A 17,108-nucleotide genomic window follows, 5' to 3' on the forward strand; every position below is an offset into this window, starting at 1 on the left:
TATGTTTTTGGAGCCAAGTGGGGCCAATCTTGGATCTATATTACATAATTGAGTGAAATATGTTTTTGGAGCCAAGTGGGGTTAATCTTGGATCAGTATTACATAATTGGGTGAAAGATGTTTTTGGGGCCAAGTGCGGTCAATCTTGGATCAGTATTACATAATTGAGTGAAATATGTTTTTGGGGCCAAGTGGGGCCAATCTTGGATCAGTATTACACAATTGGGTGAAATATGTTTTTGGAGCCAAGTGGGGTCAATCTTGGATCTGTATTACACAATTGAGTGAAAGATGTTTTAGGAGCCAAGTGAGGCCAATCTTGGATCTGTGTTTCATAATGGAGTGGAAGATGTTTTTGGAACCAAGTCGGGTCAATCTTGTTTGGGCATTTCATAATTGAGTGAAAGATGTTTTTGGGGCCAAGTGGGGTCAATCTTGGATCCGTATTACATAATTGAGTGAAATATGTTTTTGGGGCCATGTGGGGTAAATCTTGGATCTGTATTACATAATTGAGTGAAATATGTTTTGGGGCCAAGTGGGGTCAATCTTTGATCTGTATTACATAAATGAATGAATGAATGAATGAAATGATCAATCTATCTCTAATTCCACTAATCTCTGTGTGTATGTTTGTATGTACTAGGGCATGCCCGTACGTGGGTGCCCGTTCCTTGCCAAAAAAAAAAAAAACGCTACCTGTACGCTCTACCCCGCCCGTACGCCCGTAAACAAAAAAAACAAAGCTCTTCGCTTCCGCCCTTCGCTCTGACTGAATTGGGAGAAATAATGCGCATAAGAAATCGAGAAATTATTATTTTCTCCGGAAGAAATCGAATTACGAACCGTAATGGCGCACGCGCTCGGCTCGGCTCGCTCTCACATCGGCCACGCCTACGCAACAAAGCGTTCTGTGATTGGCTGCCGGAAGTGAAGTCTTCACTGTCCGGAAGGTCGCAAATCGCAGTTACGATGAATCGCAAATTAGTTTTAATTAGTTTTAAAACATAGTTTAACGGCAACATAGTTTTCCAACGTGAAATAAATGAATACGCTCTCAAATGTGCCGTCCGAGGCAGAGTCTGTTCGCCACGTTCGGCACACGTGATAGCTCGCTGCTCTGATTGGTTGAATCGTTTTTTGGACATAGCTCAGTAACTACTTCTCCGATTAATATGAAACCTTGAAAAGGCACATCCTCGGGTCCCCAGCAATATACCTGGCAAGTTTAAAGTATATCGGACTGGTAGTTGTCGAGAAACAGCGGTCACAGACAAACATACATACATACATACATACATACATACATACATACAAACATACAAACATACACACAGAGATTACTGGAATTATAGATAGATGTATGTATGTATGTATGTATGTACAGTATGTTTGTATGTTTGTCTGTGACCGCTGTTTCTCGACAACTACCGGTCCGATATACTTGAAACTTGCCAGGTATATTGCTGGGGACCCGAGGATGTGCCTTTTCAAGGTTTCATATTAATCGGAGAAGTAGTTACCGAGCTATGTCCAAAAAACGATTCAACCAATCAGAGAGCAGCGAGCTATCACGTGTGCTGAACGTGGCGAACAGACTCTGCCTCGGACGGCACATTTGAGAGCGTATTCATTTATTTCACGTTGGAAAACTATGTTGCCGTTAAACTATGTTTTAAAACTAATTAAAACTAATTTGCGATTCATCGTAACTGCGATTTGCGACCTTCCGGACAGTGAAGACTTCACTTCCGGCAGCCAATCGCAGAACGCTTTGTTGCGTAGGCGTGGCCGATGTGAGAGCGAGCCGAGCCCAGCGCGTGCGCCATTACGGTTCGTAATTCGATTTCTTCCGGAGAAAATAATAATTTCTCGATATCTTATGCGCATTATTTCTCCCAATTCAGTCAGAGCGAAGGGCGGAAGCGAAGAGCGTTGTTTTTTTTGTTTACGGGCGTACGGGCGTACGGGCGGGGTAGAGCGTACGGGTAGCGTTTTTTTTTTTTTTTGGCAAGGAACGGGCACCCACGTACGGGCATGCCCTAGTATTACATAATTGAGTGAAATATGTTTTTGGGGCCAAGTGGTGTCAATCTTGGATCTGCATTACATAATTGAGAGAAATATGTTTTTGGGGCCAAGTGGGGTCAATCTTGGATCAGTATTACATAATTGAGTGAAATATGTTTTTGGGGCCAAGTGGGGTCAATCTTGGATCTGCATTACATAATTGAGTGAAATATGTTTTTGGGGTCAAGTGGAGTCAATCTTGGATCTGGATTACATAATTGAGTGAAGTGTGCTTTTGGGGCCAAGTGGTGTCAATCTTGGATCTGTATTACATAATTGAGTGAAAGATGTTTTTGGGGCCAAGTGGAGTCAATCTTGGATCTGTATTACATAATTGAGTGAAATATGTTTTTGGGGCCAAGTGGAGTCAATCTTGGATCAGTATTACATAATTGAGTGAAATGTTTTTGGGGCCAAGTGCGGTCAATCTTGGATCAATATTACATAATTGAGTGAAATGTGTTTTTGGAGCGAAGTGGGGTTAATCTTGGATCAGTATTACATAATTGAGTGAAATATGTTTTTGGGGCCAAGTGGGGCAAATCTTGGATCTGTATTACATAATTGGGTGAAATATGTATTTGGAGCCAAGTGGGGTTAATCTTGGATCAGTATTACATAATTGAGTGAAATATGTTTTTGGGGCCAAGTGGGGCAAATCTTGGATCTGTATTACATAATTGGGTGAAATATGTTTTTGGAGCCAAGTGGGGTTAATCTTGGATCAGTGTTACATAATTGAGTGAAATATGTTTTTTGAGCCAAGTGGGGTTAATCTTGGATCAGTATTACATAATTGGGTGAAATTTGTTTTTGGGGCCAAGTGGGGTCAATCTTGGATCAGTATTACATATTTGAGTGAAATATGTTTTTGGAGCCAAGTGGGGTTAATCTTGGTTCAGTATTACATAATTGGGTGAAATATGTTTTTGGGGCCAAGTGGGGTCAATCTTGGATCTGTATGACATAATTGAGTGAAAGAAGATTTTGGAGCCAAGTGGGGTCAATCTTGGATCAGTATTACATAATTGAGTGAATGATGTTTTTGGAGCCAAGTAGGGTCAATCTTGGATCTGCATGACATAATTGAGTGAAAGATGTTTTTGTGGCCAAGTGGGGTCAATCTTGGATCAGTATTACATAATTGAGTGAAATATGTTTTTGGAGCCAAGTGAGGTCAATCTTGGATATGTATTACATAATTGCGTGAAATATGTTTTTGGGGCCAAGTGGGGTTAATCTTGGATCAGTATTACATAATTGGGTGCAATATGTTTTTGGGGCCAAGTGGGGTCAATCTTGGATCAGTATTACATAATTGAGTGAAATATGTTTTTGGAGCCAAGTGGGGTTAATCTTGGATCAGTATTACATAATTGCGTGAAATATGTTTTTGGGGCCAAGTGGGGTCAATCTTGGATCTGTATGACATAATTGAGTGAAAGAAGATTTTGGAGCCAAGTGGGGTCAATCTTGGATCAGTGTTACATAATTGAGTGAAATATGTTTTTGGGGCCAATCTTGGATCAGTATTACATAATTGAGTGAAATATGTTTTTGGAGCCAAGTGGGGCCAATCTTGGATCTATATTACATAATTGAGTGAAATATGTTTTTGGAGCCAAGTGGGGTTAATCTTGGATCAGTATTACATAATTGGGTGAAAGATGTTTTTGGGGCCAAGTGCGGTCAATCTTGGATCAGTATTACATAATTGGGTGAAATATGTTTTTGGAGCGAACTGGGGTTAATCTTGGATCAGTATTACATAATTGAGTGAAATATGTTTTTGGAGCCAAGTGGGGTCAATTTTGGATCAGTATTACATAATTGAGTGAAATATGTTTTTGGGGCCAAGTGGGGCCAATCTTGGATCAGTATTACATAATTGGGTGAAATATGTTTTTGGAGCCAAGTGGGGTCAATCTTGGATCTGTATTACACAATTGAGTGAAAGATGTTTTAGGAGCCAAGTGAGGCCAATCTTGGATCTGTGTTTCATAATGGAGTGGAAGATGTTTTTGGAACCAAGTCGGGTCAATCTTGTTTGGGCATTTCATAATTGAGTGAAAGATGTTTTTGGGGCCAAGTGGGGTCAATCTTGGATCCGTATTACATAATTGAGTGAAATATGTTTTTGGGGCCATGTGGGTCAATCTTGGATCTGTATTACATAATTGAGTGAAATATGTTTTGGGGCCAAGTGGGGTCAATCTTTGATCTGTATTACATAAATGAATGAATGAATGAATGAAATGATCAGTATTACATAATTGAGTGAAATATGTTTTTGGGGCCAAGTGGTGTCAATCTTGGATCTGCATTACATAATTGAGAGAAATATGTTTTTGGGGCCAAGTGGGGTTAATCTTGGATCAGTGTTACATAATTGAGTGAAATATGTTTTTTGAGCCAAGTGGGGTTAATCTTGGATCAGTATTACATAATTGGGTGAAATTTGTTTTTGGGGCCAAGTGGGGTCAATCTTGGATCAGTATTACATATTTGAGTGAAATATGTTTTTGGAGCCAAGTGGGGTTAATCTTGGTTCAGTATTACATAATTGGGTGAAATATGTTTTTGGGGCCAAGTGGGGTCAATCTTGGATCTGTATGACATAATTGAGTGAAAGAAGATTTTGGAGCCAAGTGGGGTCAATCTTGGATCAGTATTACATAATTGAGTGAATGATGTTTTTGGAGCCAAGTAGGGTCAATCTTGGATCTGCATGACATAATTGAGTGAAAGATGTTTTTGTGGCCAAGTGGGGTCAATCTTGGATCAGTATTACATAATTGAGTGAAATATGTTTTTGGAGCCAAGTGAGGTCAATCTTGGATATGTATTACATAATTGCGTGAAATATGTTTTTGGGGCCAAGTGGGGTTAATCTTGGATCAGTATTACATAATTGGGTGCAATATGTTTTTGGGGCCAAGTGGGGTCAATCTTGGATCAGTATTACATAATTGAGTGAAATATGTTTTTGGAGCCAAGTGGGGTTAATCTTGGATCAGTATTACATAATTGCGTGAAATATGTTTTTGGGGCCAAGTGGGGTCAATCTTGGATCTGTATGACATAATTGAGTGAAAGAAGATTTTGGAGCCAAGTGGGGTCAATCTTGGATCAGTGTTACATAATTGAGTGAAATATGTTTTTGGGGCCAATCTTGGATCAGTATTACATAATTGAGTGAAATATGTTTTTGGAGCCAAGTGGGGCCAATCTTGGATCTATATTACATAATTGAGTGAAATATGTTTTTGGAGCCAAGTGGGGTTAATCTTGGATCAGTATTACATAATTGGGTGAAAGATGTTTTTGGGGCCAAGTGCGGTCAATCTTGGATCAGTATTACATAATTGGGTGAAATATGTTTTTGGAGCGAACTGGGGTTAATCTTGGATCAGTATTACATAATTGAGTGAAATATGTTTTTGGAGCCAAGTGGGGTCAATTTTGGATCAGTATTACATAATTGAGTGAAATATGTTTTTGGGGCCAAGTGGGGCCAATCTTGGATCAGTATTACATAATTGGGTGAAATATGTTTTTGGAGCCAAGTGGGGTCAATCTTGGATCTGTATTACACAATTGAGTGAAAGATGTTTTAGGAGCCAAGTGAGGCCAATCTTGGATCTGTGTTTCATAATGGAGTGGAAGATGTTTTTGGAACCAAGTCGGGTCAATCTTGTTTGGGCATTTCATAATTGAGTGAAAGATGTTTTTGGGGCCAAGTGGGGTCAATCTTGGATCCGTATTACATAATTGAGTGAAATATGTTTTTGGGGCCATGTGGGTCAATCTTGGATCTGTATTACATAATTGAGTGAAATATGTTTTGGGGCCAAGTGGGGTCAATCTTTGATCTGTATTACATAAATGAATGAATGAATGAATGAAATGATCAGTATTACATAATTGAGTGAAATATGTTTTTGGGGCCAAGTGGTGTCAATCTTGGATCTGCATTACATAATTGAGAGAAATATGTTTTTGGGGCCAAGTGGGGTCAATCTTGGATCTGTATTACATAATTGAGTGAAAGATGTTTTTGGGGCCAAGTGGGGTCAATCTTGGATCTGCATTACATAATTGAGTGAAATATGTTTTTGGGGCCAAGTGGAGTCAATCTTGGATCTGGATTACATAATTGAGTGAAGTATGTTTTTGGGGCCAAGTGGGGTCAATCTTGGATCTGTATTACATAATTGAGTGAAAGATGTTTTTGGGGCCAAGTGCAGTTAATCTTGGATCAGTATTGCATCATTGAGTGAAATATGTTTTTGGGGCCAAGTTGGGTCAATCTTGGATCTGTATTACATAATTGAGTGAAATATGTTTTTGGGGCCAAGTGGAGTCAATCTTGGATCTGTATTACATAATTGAGTGAAATATGTTTTTGGGGCCAAGTGGAGTCAATCTTGGATCAGTATTACATAATTGCGTGAAATGTTTTTGGGGCCAAGTGCGGTCAATCTTGGATCAATATTACATAATTGAGTGAAATGTGTTTTTGGAGCGAAGTGGGGTTAATCTTGGATCAGTATTACATAATTGAGTGAAATATGTTTTTGGGGCCAAGTGGGGCAAATCTTGGATCTGTATTACATAATTGGGTGAAATATGTTTTTGGGGCCAAGTGGGGTCAATCTTGGATATGTATTACATAATTGAGTGAAATATGTTTTTTGAGCCAAGTGGGGTTAATCTTGGATCAGTATTACATAATTGGGTGAAATATGTTTTTGGGGCCAAGTGGGGTCAATCTTGGATCAGTATTACATATTTGAGTGAAATATGTTTTTGGAGCCAAGTGGGGTCAATCTTGGATATGTATTACATAATTGAGTGAAATATGTTTTTTGAGCCAAGTGGGGTTAATCTTGGATCAGTATTACATAATTGGGTGAAATATGTTTTTGGGGCCAAGTGGGGTCAATCTTGGATCTGTATGACATAATTGAGTGAAAGAAGATTTTGGAGCCAAGTGGGGTCAATCTTGGATCAGTATTACATAATTGAGTGAAAGATGTTTTTGGAGCCAAGTAGGGTCAATCTTGGATCTGCATGACATAATTGAGTGAAAGATGTTTTTGTGGCCAAGTGGGGTCAATCTTGGATCAGTATTACATAATTGAGTGAAATATGTTTTTGGAGCCAAGTGAGGTCAATCTTGGAACAGTATTACATAATTGAGTGAAATATGCTTTTGGAGCCAAGTGGGGTCAATCTTGAATTAGTATTATATAATTGAGTGAAATATGTTATTGGAGCCAAGTGGGGTCAATCTTGGAACAGTATTACATAATTGAGTGAAATATGCTTTTGGAGCCAAGTGGGGTCAATCTTGAATTAGTATTATATAATTGCGTGAAAGATGTTTTTGTGGCCAAGTGGGGTCAATCTTGGAGCAGTATTGCATAATTGAGTGAAATATGTTTTTGGGGCCAAGTCGGGTCAATCTTGGAACAGTATTACATAATTGAGTGAAATATGTTTTTGGAGCGAAGTGGGGTCAATCTTGAATTAGTATTATATAATTGCGTGAAAGATGTTTTTGTGGCCAAGTGGGGTCAATCTTGGATCTGTATGACATAATTGAGTGAAAGAAGATTTTGGGGCCAAGTGGGGTCAATCTTGGATCAGTATTACATAATTGAGTGAAAGATGTTTTTGGGGCCAAGTCGGGTCAATCTTGGAACAGTATTACATATTTGAGTGAAATATGTTTTTGGAGCCAAGTGGGGTTAATCTTGGTTCAGTATTACATAATTGGGTGAAATATGTTTTTGGGGCCAAGTGGGGTCAATCTTGGATCTGTATGACATAATTGAGTGAAAGAAGATTTTGGGGCCAAGTGGGGTCAATCTTGGATCAGTATTACATAATTGAGTGAAAGATGTTTTTGGGGCCAAGTGAGGTCAATTTTGGTTTTGTATTTCGTAACTGTGCAAATTATGCTGTGAAAAAAAACTCTGTTTTGAAAAAACATTTTACTGAACATTTGCTTTTCTAGAAAAAATATTTCTATGACCTGTGAGGTAGAAAGGAATGAATTTGCATTCAACATGAACCAGAATGAAATATGTGATAGAAATAAACAAGAACAAGGAAAATCAGATAAAGCAGGTGTTTCACTTCACTCTCTTACACGGACATCGTTGGTTTAAAGGGAGGACAACATGAACAGATTGATGAAAATAAGAAACTTATGGTATTTGTTACACTTGAGGTACTTCCTTGTAGTTTGTTTCTTTAACAATAAAAATACTCTCCAGATAGCACACTAACTAATGTTGGCTCAATGGTGGGAAAAGTTGGAATGGCCATAATAGGATATTCGACATTGTACGTCGAACGTAGACAATACATTTACCCCCCTCACCCCCAACCCCTTAACCATAAATAACGAGCCTACACCAAGAAACTCGACACGGATGTTCATCATTTTCTGTACAGTTTCTAAACATGTCACGTTATTCCCGCTACTGGATGATTCTCTTGAAGCCTTGAATAGAAGTCACGGGTGTGGCTCTAAAACTTGTTGTAAAAGGAAAAACTTTTTGACTCGCCCTCATGTGTATGTGCAGGTCACGAAGTTGGGAAAACAGGTATAAAACAGGTAAGAGTAAAACTTTTTGCAAAATAAGCTACAAATCAAACACAGGTACACAAACACATCGGGACCAAAAACAAGTGGGAACCATATATAACAACCACATGAATTTCATATTTACCTTTGTTATTCTAAAGATGTTTATCAATCCTTGTGATAAAATCATATAATAATCTGTTATTCCACAACCCAGTAAAAATCACATTTACATTACCTCTCCTGATGAAGCTGGTTTCAAACTGAACGATTGTTAGATCCTTCAAGGAAGTATAATACAGGTGTGTCACTTTCATGACATCACACAGGAATGTAATGACGTCATCGACTTGCTGTGCCAATTAGACCTTGTTACTGTTTTCACATCTCATGACAATCTCACCATCTTTTGGTTCCACCTCATTTCTGGAAAGTCCACAACACTTTTATAACTTCTTCACTTCACATTGCAACAATAATGTATAAATTATTATTATTACGAAAACATCACGTGAACATTCTTTATCTTGTATAAATCTAACCTTCAGCTCGCTCTGAAAAGTCATTCAGACCACAGTACTTCAACTTTGTTATTGTTAAAACCAGCGTGAATCGGCGTACTCCGCACGCCTCAGCACACGTCGTTTCAGAGGGATAGGCATCTTTGACCATTTCGGTGTCTTTTGGGTCTTTTGTGTCTTCTTGGTGTTTTGGATCCTCTGGGCCTTTAAGGGCATTTGGGTCCTTGGGGTGTTTTGGGTGTTCTGGGTCTAGTGGGTCTTCGTCGTATTTTTGGGTCTTCGGGGTCTTTTTGGGTCTTCAGGGTGTTTTGGGTCTTCGGGGTGTTTTGAGTCTTCTTTGTGTTTGGGTCTTTGGTGTGTTTTTGGGTCTTTTGTGTATTTTGGGTCTTCGGGGCTTTCAGGGTCTTTGGGTCTTGGGGTCTTTTGGGTCTTTGGAGTCTTTTGGGTCTTTTGTGTCTTTGGTGTCTTCAGGGGATTTTGGGTCTTAAGGGTATTTTGCTTCCTCTGGGTCTTTAAGGGTCTTTGGGTATTTTGGGGTCTTCGAGGTCTGTTCGGTCTTTGGGGTATTTTGGGTCTTCCAGGTCTTCAACGCCATTTGTGTCTTCAGGGTCTTTTAGATCCTCTAGGCCTTTAGGGGTATTTTGGGTATTTGGGGTGTTTTGGGTCTTTGGGGTCTTTGGGGTATTTGGGGTCTTCAGGGTGTTTTGGGTCTTTGGGCTGTTTTGGGTCTTTGGGGTGTTTTGGGTCTTTGGGGTGTTTTGGGTCTCCGGGGTGTTTTGGGTCTCCGGGGTGTTTTGGGTCTTCAGGGGTCTTGGTGGTCTGACGGGTCTTGGGGATTTAAAGGGTCGTCAAAGGTGTGAGGGGTCTCAGCAGTCTTAACGTAATTAAGAGGGTTAATTAAGAGGGTGTAGCGGCTACCACTGGGTTTTCACAATCGCCTTGCACCTATCAAGGACGCGGAGCGATCACCATGCCGGGCTCGTCCAGGACACCCGGGCAGGCCCGCGCTCAACTTGCCAGGCCTCGGTCGGGACGCCCGGGCATGCCCCCTCTCGCCTTTCCTGGGCAAACGCTCCGGGATAATGTGTGTATATATATTGCTGCCCGATAAACGGGCTTTTCAGAGTACCTGAGTGGTTTGTTTGAACTAGGGCATGCCCGTACTATATATATATCTAAAATTATATCCCCCCCCCTCTATTTACATGAAATGGTTTGGTCCATTCGCAAAGCCAAAGCGAACGGCTTGCGAGTACGGTGACAATCCCCCCCCCCCCCTCTATTTACATGAAATGGTTTGGTCCAAAGCGAACGGCTTGCGAGTACGTTGACAATCCCCCCCCCCCCTCTATTTACATGAAATGGTTTGGTCCAAAGCGAACGGCTTGCGAGTACGGTGACAATCCCCCCCCTCTATTTACATGAAATGGTTTGGTCCAAAGCGAACGGCTTGCGAGTACGTTGACAATCCCCCCCCTCTATTTACATGAAATGGTTTGGTCCAAAGCGAACGGCTTGCGAGTACGGTGACAATCCCCCCCCCCCCCCTCTATTTACATGAAATGGTTTGGTCTAAAGCGAACGGCTTGCAGAGTTTGGTAAAGAAATCGCCATCGCGTGCACAAACGCGCAGGAAAGCGAATGAATCGCAAATTAGTTTTAATTAGTTTTAAAACATAGTTTAACGGCAACATAGTTTGCCAACGTGAAATAAATGAATACGCTCTCAAATGTGCCGTCCGAGGCAGAGTCTGTTCGCCACGTTCGGCACACGTGATAGCTCGCTGCTCTCTGATTGGTTGAATCGTTTTTTGGACATAGCTCGGTAACTACTTCTCCGATTAATATGAAACCTTGAAAAGGCACATCCTCGGGTCCCCAGCAATATACCTGGCAAGTTTAAAGTATATCGGACCCGTGGTTGTCGAGAAACAGCAGTCACAGACAAACATACAAACATACAAACATACAAACATACACACAGAGATTACTGGAATTATAGATAGATAAAGCAACTCGGACGAATTCCAGCTTTTTGTCGCGTCCATTCTTCTGATCGATGTGGGAGCCCGATCTCCTTCATTGGTGACCTACCGACATGGACACGGCAGTGGCCCTGAAACTGCCTACCTTCTGGGAGGCTCACGCGGTGGTTTGGTTTGCACAGGCGGACTCCCTGTTCGCCCTGCGAGGCATCACGGCCGACGACACCCGCTTCCACCATGTGGTAGCAGCGCTCGGTTCAGCCACCGCGGCCCGTGCCCTGAGCCTCCTCGAGAGCCCGCCAGCCGCTGACAAATACGGCGCGATTAAAAAGCTCCTCCTCGACGCTTTCGCCCTCCCATCGGTGAAACGCGCACGGCGCCTGCTCGACCTGCCCGAGCTCGGCGACACGCGCCCTTCCAAGCGAATGGACTATATGCTTTCGCTGCTCGGCGGGCACTCTCCAGCATTCCTGTTCCGGGAGCTATTCCTCCATCAGCTGCCTAGCCCGGTACGCCTCGCCCTGGCAAGCATGACGATCACGGATCCCCGTGCCCTCACCAGGGAAGCCGACAAGATCTCCGCCGCAGGCCAGCGCATCGCAGCAGCGACGTGGGGCCCACCGCCATCCGACGCAACACCCATGGCGCCCGAGCACCCGGCACGGTCGACGACCGAACTGCCGACGGAATTGGCGGCCGCTACACCGAGCCGACCACCTCCAGCACGACGACCGGGGCCTCCACCTGACCAAGCGTGGTGTTACTATCATGCCAGATTCGGACAGAAGGCCCGGACATGCCGACACCCGTGCACCTTCAGCAGGACGGGAAACGGCCGGGCCGGCGTTCATTACCAGCCATGAGCGCCGGCCACACGGGCAACTTACTGTTCATCACGGATAAAGCGTCCAGACGGCGCTTCCTGTGCGACACCGGCGCCCAACTGACCGTCATACCCGCCTCTGACCAGGACAGGCAGTCCGCAGTTTGCGGCCCCTCCTTGGTTGCGGCCAACGGATCGGCCATCCGCACCTTTGGCCCGTGCAACGTCACCCTCTGCTTCAGCGGCCAACGCTTTGCTTGGACGTTTGTAACCGCAAACGTGCCCATGGCTCTGCTAGGCGCCGACTTCCTCTGCGCACACGGACTGCTGGTGGACGTCCAACGGCATCGTTTAATCAACGCCGAAACCTTCAGCTCCCTGTTATGCACATTGAGCATCTCCGCACCGACCGAGCTGGCATGCACCCTCCCGGCGGCGAACGAGTTTGCTCGCCTGCTCACGGAGTTCCCGGCCCTCACGTGGCCGACGTTTTCGGCCGTCGCAGTACGGCATGGGATCGAGCACCACATACCAACCACGGGCCCAACGGTCTACGCCAGAGCCTGCCGCCTCGACCCAGCCAAGCTCGACGTGGCCAAAGCCGAGTTCGACGCTTTAGAACACCTCGGCATCGTGCGGCGCTCCGATAGCGCGTGGGCTTCGCCACTACACATCGTCCCAAAGCCAGGGGGCGGCTGGTGCCCATGTGGTGACTACCGCCGCCTTAACGACGCTACCACCCCCGAAAGGTATCTGATCCCGCACATCCAAGACTTCTCCGCCGTCTGGCAGGATGGGTCATTTTTTGGAAAATTGATCTCATACTGGGATATCACCAGGTACCTGTCAGGGCGGCCGACGTCCCTAAAACGGCAGTCATCACGCCGTTCGGCTTATTCGAATTCTTACGGATGCCGTTTGGTCTCAAGAAAGCGGCTCAGGCGTTCCAGCGCTTGATGGACGGCGTGCTGCGTGACCTGCCATTCCTTTTCGTTTACCTGGACGACATCCTCGTCACCAGCACGTCCCGGGCCGAGCACCTCCTCCACCTCCGAACACTGTTCGGGCACCTCAGCGAGCACGGCCTCATCGTCAACCCGGCCAAATGCCACTTTGGCACGACGGCCGTTGATGTTTTTGGGCCACCACATCACCAAGAACGGGGCCGTGCCGCTCCCACCCAAGGTCGAGGCCATCACCACGTTCCCACGTCCCCGCACCATAAAGGCCCTGCAGGAATTCCTGGGAATGGGGAATTTTTATCACCGCTTCGTGCCCCGCGCTGCTCAACTCATGCGGCCCCTCTACGAAGACCTCCGGGGCAAGACGGCCAAGCACGACATCGCCTGGTCCACAGCAATGGACGCGGCCTTCCAAAGCTCAAAGCGGGCCCTCGCCGACACAACGCTGCTCGCTCACCCGGTGCTCAGCGCTCCCATCGCCCTCACCACGGATGCCTCCGACTACGCGGTGGGCGCCGTACATGAGCAATGGGTGAACGGGGTTTGGCAGCCACTCACTTTTTTCAGCCGGCAGCTCCGGCCGAACAAGCTCAAATACAGCACGTTTGACCGTGAGCTCCTCGGTCTACACCTGGCCGTCCACCATTTCCGCCACCTCATGGAGGGCCGACCTTTCACGGCATTCGTCGACCACAAGCCGTTGGTTTACACAATGGCCAAGGTCACGGAGCCGTGGTCGGCCCGCCAACAGCGCCACCTCTCCGCCGTGTCGGAGTTTACCATGGACATCCGGCACGTCGCCGGCAAAAACAACGCCGTGGCCGACTGTCTTTCCCGGGCCAGCGCGAACGCGGTCCACCTGGGCGTGGACTTCGCGCTTATGGCGGCAGACCAAATCACCGACACCACGGTGCAAGCCCTCCGGGTGGCGGACACGGGCCTCCGCCTGGCCGACATCCCCTTCGCGGACACTGTCCTGCTCTGCGACGTCTCCCAAGGCCAGCCTCGCCCCATCGTGCCCGTCACCTGGCAATGCCGCATCTTCGCCTCCCTCCACGGCCTTTCCCACCCGGGCCGGAAAGCTTCCCAGAAGCTGGTGTCGGAGCGATTCGTCTGGCACGGCCTTTGACGGGACGTCCGCGATTGGACCAGCACCTGCACAGCCTGCCAACAGGCCAAGGTCCACCGACACACCCAGGCCCCGCTGGCACCTTTCACCATGCCCGAACGACGTTTCAACCATGTCAACGTGGATCTGGTGGACCCCCTCCCCCCGTCACACACCTGCTCACCATGGTGGACAGGACCACCAGGTGGCCGGAGGCCATTCCCCTCGTCTCCACCACCACCGCCGACGTGGCGCAGGATTTCATCGCCACCTGGGTCGCCCGCTTTGGCGCACCGGTGGACATCTCGTCAGACCGCGGACCACAGTTCACCTGCGAGCTGTGGGGCACGGTCGCCCGCAACCTGGGGGTCAAGCGCCACCGTACTACGGCCTACCACCCCCAAGCAAACGGGTTGTGCGAGCGATTCCACCGCTCCATGAAGGCCGCGCTCATGGCCGGCCTTCAAGAAGGCGGTTGAGCCGACCGGCTGCCGTGGGTCCTTTTGGGCCTCCGCACGGCCCCCAAGGAGGACCTCCAGGCACCCACCACCGAGCTTGTCTACGGCCAGGCGCTACGCGTCCCGGGCGAATTCGTGCCCAATGCTACCAGTCCCTGGTCCGCAGCTCACCAGCGCTCGGACCTCCAGGAGGCCGCCCAACGGTTTGCCCCTGTGCCAACATCCCACCACGGTGACCGCCAGTCCTATGTTCCCCCAGCACTTCGCACAGCAGAGTATGTTTTTGTGCATCACGACGCACATCGGGGGCCACTCCGGCCGCCGTACGACAGGCCCTTCCGGGTCCTGCGACGGGACGACAAGTCGTTCGTCATCGACATCGGCGGCAGGTCGGACCGGATTGCGGTGGACCGCCTCAAGCCGGCGCATGTGGACGTCGACCAACCACCACGGGTGGCCCTTCCGCCGCGGCGAGGCTGCCCCCCGTCCACGGTGCCCCCCACTCGACCGCCCCCCACCACACCGGACCTCCCCCCCCCCCACGACCCGCCAGGGGTCGCTTCGGCCGGGTCATCATGACCCCCCTCAAATTGACCCTGCTGGTGCAAATCGATTCTGGGGGGACGTGTGTAGCGGCTACCGCTGGGTTTTCACAATCGCCTTGCACCTATCAAGGACGCGGAGCGATCACCATGCCGGGCTCGTCCAGGATGCCTGGGCAGGCCCACGCTCAACTTGCCAGGCCTCGGTTCGGGACGCCCGGGCATGCCCCCAATCGCCTTTCATGGGCAAACGCTCCGGGATAATGTGTGTATATATATTGCTGCCCGATAAACGGGCTTTTCAGAGTACCTGAGTGTTTTGTTTGAATAAAGCAACTCGGACGAATTCCAGCTTTTTGTCGCGTCCATTCTTTCGATCGACGTGGGAGCCCGAGCTCCTTCAAGGGTGTTAATTTTATTTGAAGAAGAAGAAGACGTTAACGTGGCATATAAACATATCGACATACATAACGACGTAACCATAGACATTTGCTCAATTACAATAAAAAAAATATAATAAGATTTACAAAGTACCCTTCTGATCCCTTTGCTGATCAATCTGAAAGTGCAGGTGTGAATTTTGAGGTGGAAGAAAGACAAGAGGTGGATAAAGAAGAGATGAACACAGAACCTGTGGTGTGTTGTGATATTTCCAGTTTGGGTGTGACCAGGACTGTCACGCACTCAGGGTGGGTTTGTTTACACCATTTACAGGAAAATTGTGTTCATCAATGGGAGATCATTATGTTACCATCTGAATGCAGATGGAGGTGCACTGCGAGCTTGAACACCTGGAGGGGAAGAGAGTGAGAGATAGAACAGCCTGTCATGTATGAAGCTGCAAATATTCACCGTTGTATCCCTACACCGGGACCGCATTGTATCCCTACGCCCCAGCTCGGATGGCGCGGCAGTTAATCGGACCTGTATCGGCAGAGTGAATAAATGTGTACTACAATTGATCGTAGTTTGTCGAGATACCTTACATGGCGACGAGGATAAACATCTAGACCATGACTTCTTTCGGCCATATCGAAGAATTCGACCCTCATGAGGGGGATTTTGACACGTATTCTGAGCGGTTGTCTTTTTACTTCGAGGCGAACGGCATCGCGACCGAAGCCCGGATGAAGGCCGTCTTCCTGTCCGTTTGCGGGGGTGAGACGTTCACACTCGTTAAAAACCTGATTCGGCCTCGGACAATCCAGGAGTTCACTTATGCAGAGCTCAAGGCCGCTTTGAAGGAACATTGTAATCCAGCTCCTTCAGTCATCCTGTGTCGGTTTAATTTTTACATGTGCAGACAGCAGCAAGGTCAGTCGATCGCAGACTTCATTGCACACCTCAAAAAACTGTCACATCTGTGTGAGTTTGGGGACACGATTGATGACATTCTCCGTGATTTGCTGGTGGTTGGCATGTCCGATGACCGCACTCGTAGACGCCTGCTTGCGGAGAGAAGACTGACGTTCCAAAATGCCAGAGACACCGCCATTTCCATGGAAAGTGCTGAATGCAATGCTACAAGCATCGGTGCCACTCGCTCATCTGGTACCAGCCCTGCTGTGAATCGGTTGGATCATGTTCAGCCAAAACGTTGGAACAAGGCTCCTCATCAGAAGCCAGTGCAGTCTCAAACCCACAACAAATGTTTTCGGTGCAACGGAAAGCACCCTCCGGAGACGTGTTGGTTCAAAGATGCCACCTGCCATTTCTGTTCGAAAACTGGCCATATTGCTCCAGCTTGCATCACTCGCAAATCGGGGAAAGGGAAAGCTGCTGACAAGATTCATCAGTTTATCGGTTCGGAGGAACCTGAGCTTGACCAGGTGAGCTCTGTTTCCGACAACTCAGACTCGTATGACCTGCTTCATATCGATTCTCACCATAGGCGGGACCCTCTTCTTGCCACTGTTGTCGTCAACAATCGACCATTGCAAATGGAGGTCGACACTGGTGCGGCCGTCTCGCTCATCAGCCATGCTGTTTTCACAAACCTGTGGAGTGATGCTGACCGACCCCATCTGAAACCTACTACCTA

The 17,108-nt window shown here is 46.8% G+C and overlaps 1 protein-coding gene across 5 annotated transcripts in view; it reads right to left on the reverse strand.

Moving 5' to 3' along the window:
• LOC144888257 (E3 ubiquitin/ISG15 ligase TRIM25-like) overlaps positions 1 to 17,108 on the reverse strand; it is a 1,054,438-nt gene that overhangs the window by 145,924 nt on the left and 891,406 nt on the right. For 3 of the 5 annotated variants that reach the window (XM_078770585.1, XM_078770583.1, XM_078770578.1), the window contains exon 2: positions 8,907 to 9,094. The exons of 1 other annotated variant lie outside the window; for it this stretch is intronic. The gene's annotated coding sequence lies outside the window, so the exon portion shown is untranslated. Of the gene's footprint in view, positions 1 to 8,906; positions 9,095 to 15,919; positions 16,049 to 17,108 lie in introns of all 5 variants that reach the window. One more of the 5 variants, XM_078770579.1, reaches the window with a different exon arrangement.

Source organism: Myxine glutinosa, chromosome 1, assembly GCF_964187855.1.
Source record: "Myxine glutinosa chromosome 1, kmMyxGlut1.1, whole genome shotgun sequence".
NCBI classification, from domain to species: Eukaryota; Metazoa; Chordata; class Myxini; order Myxiniformes; family Myxinidae; genus Myxine; species Myxine glutinosa.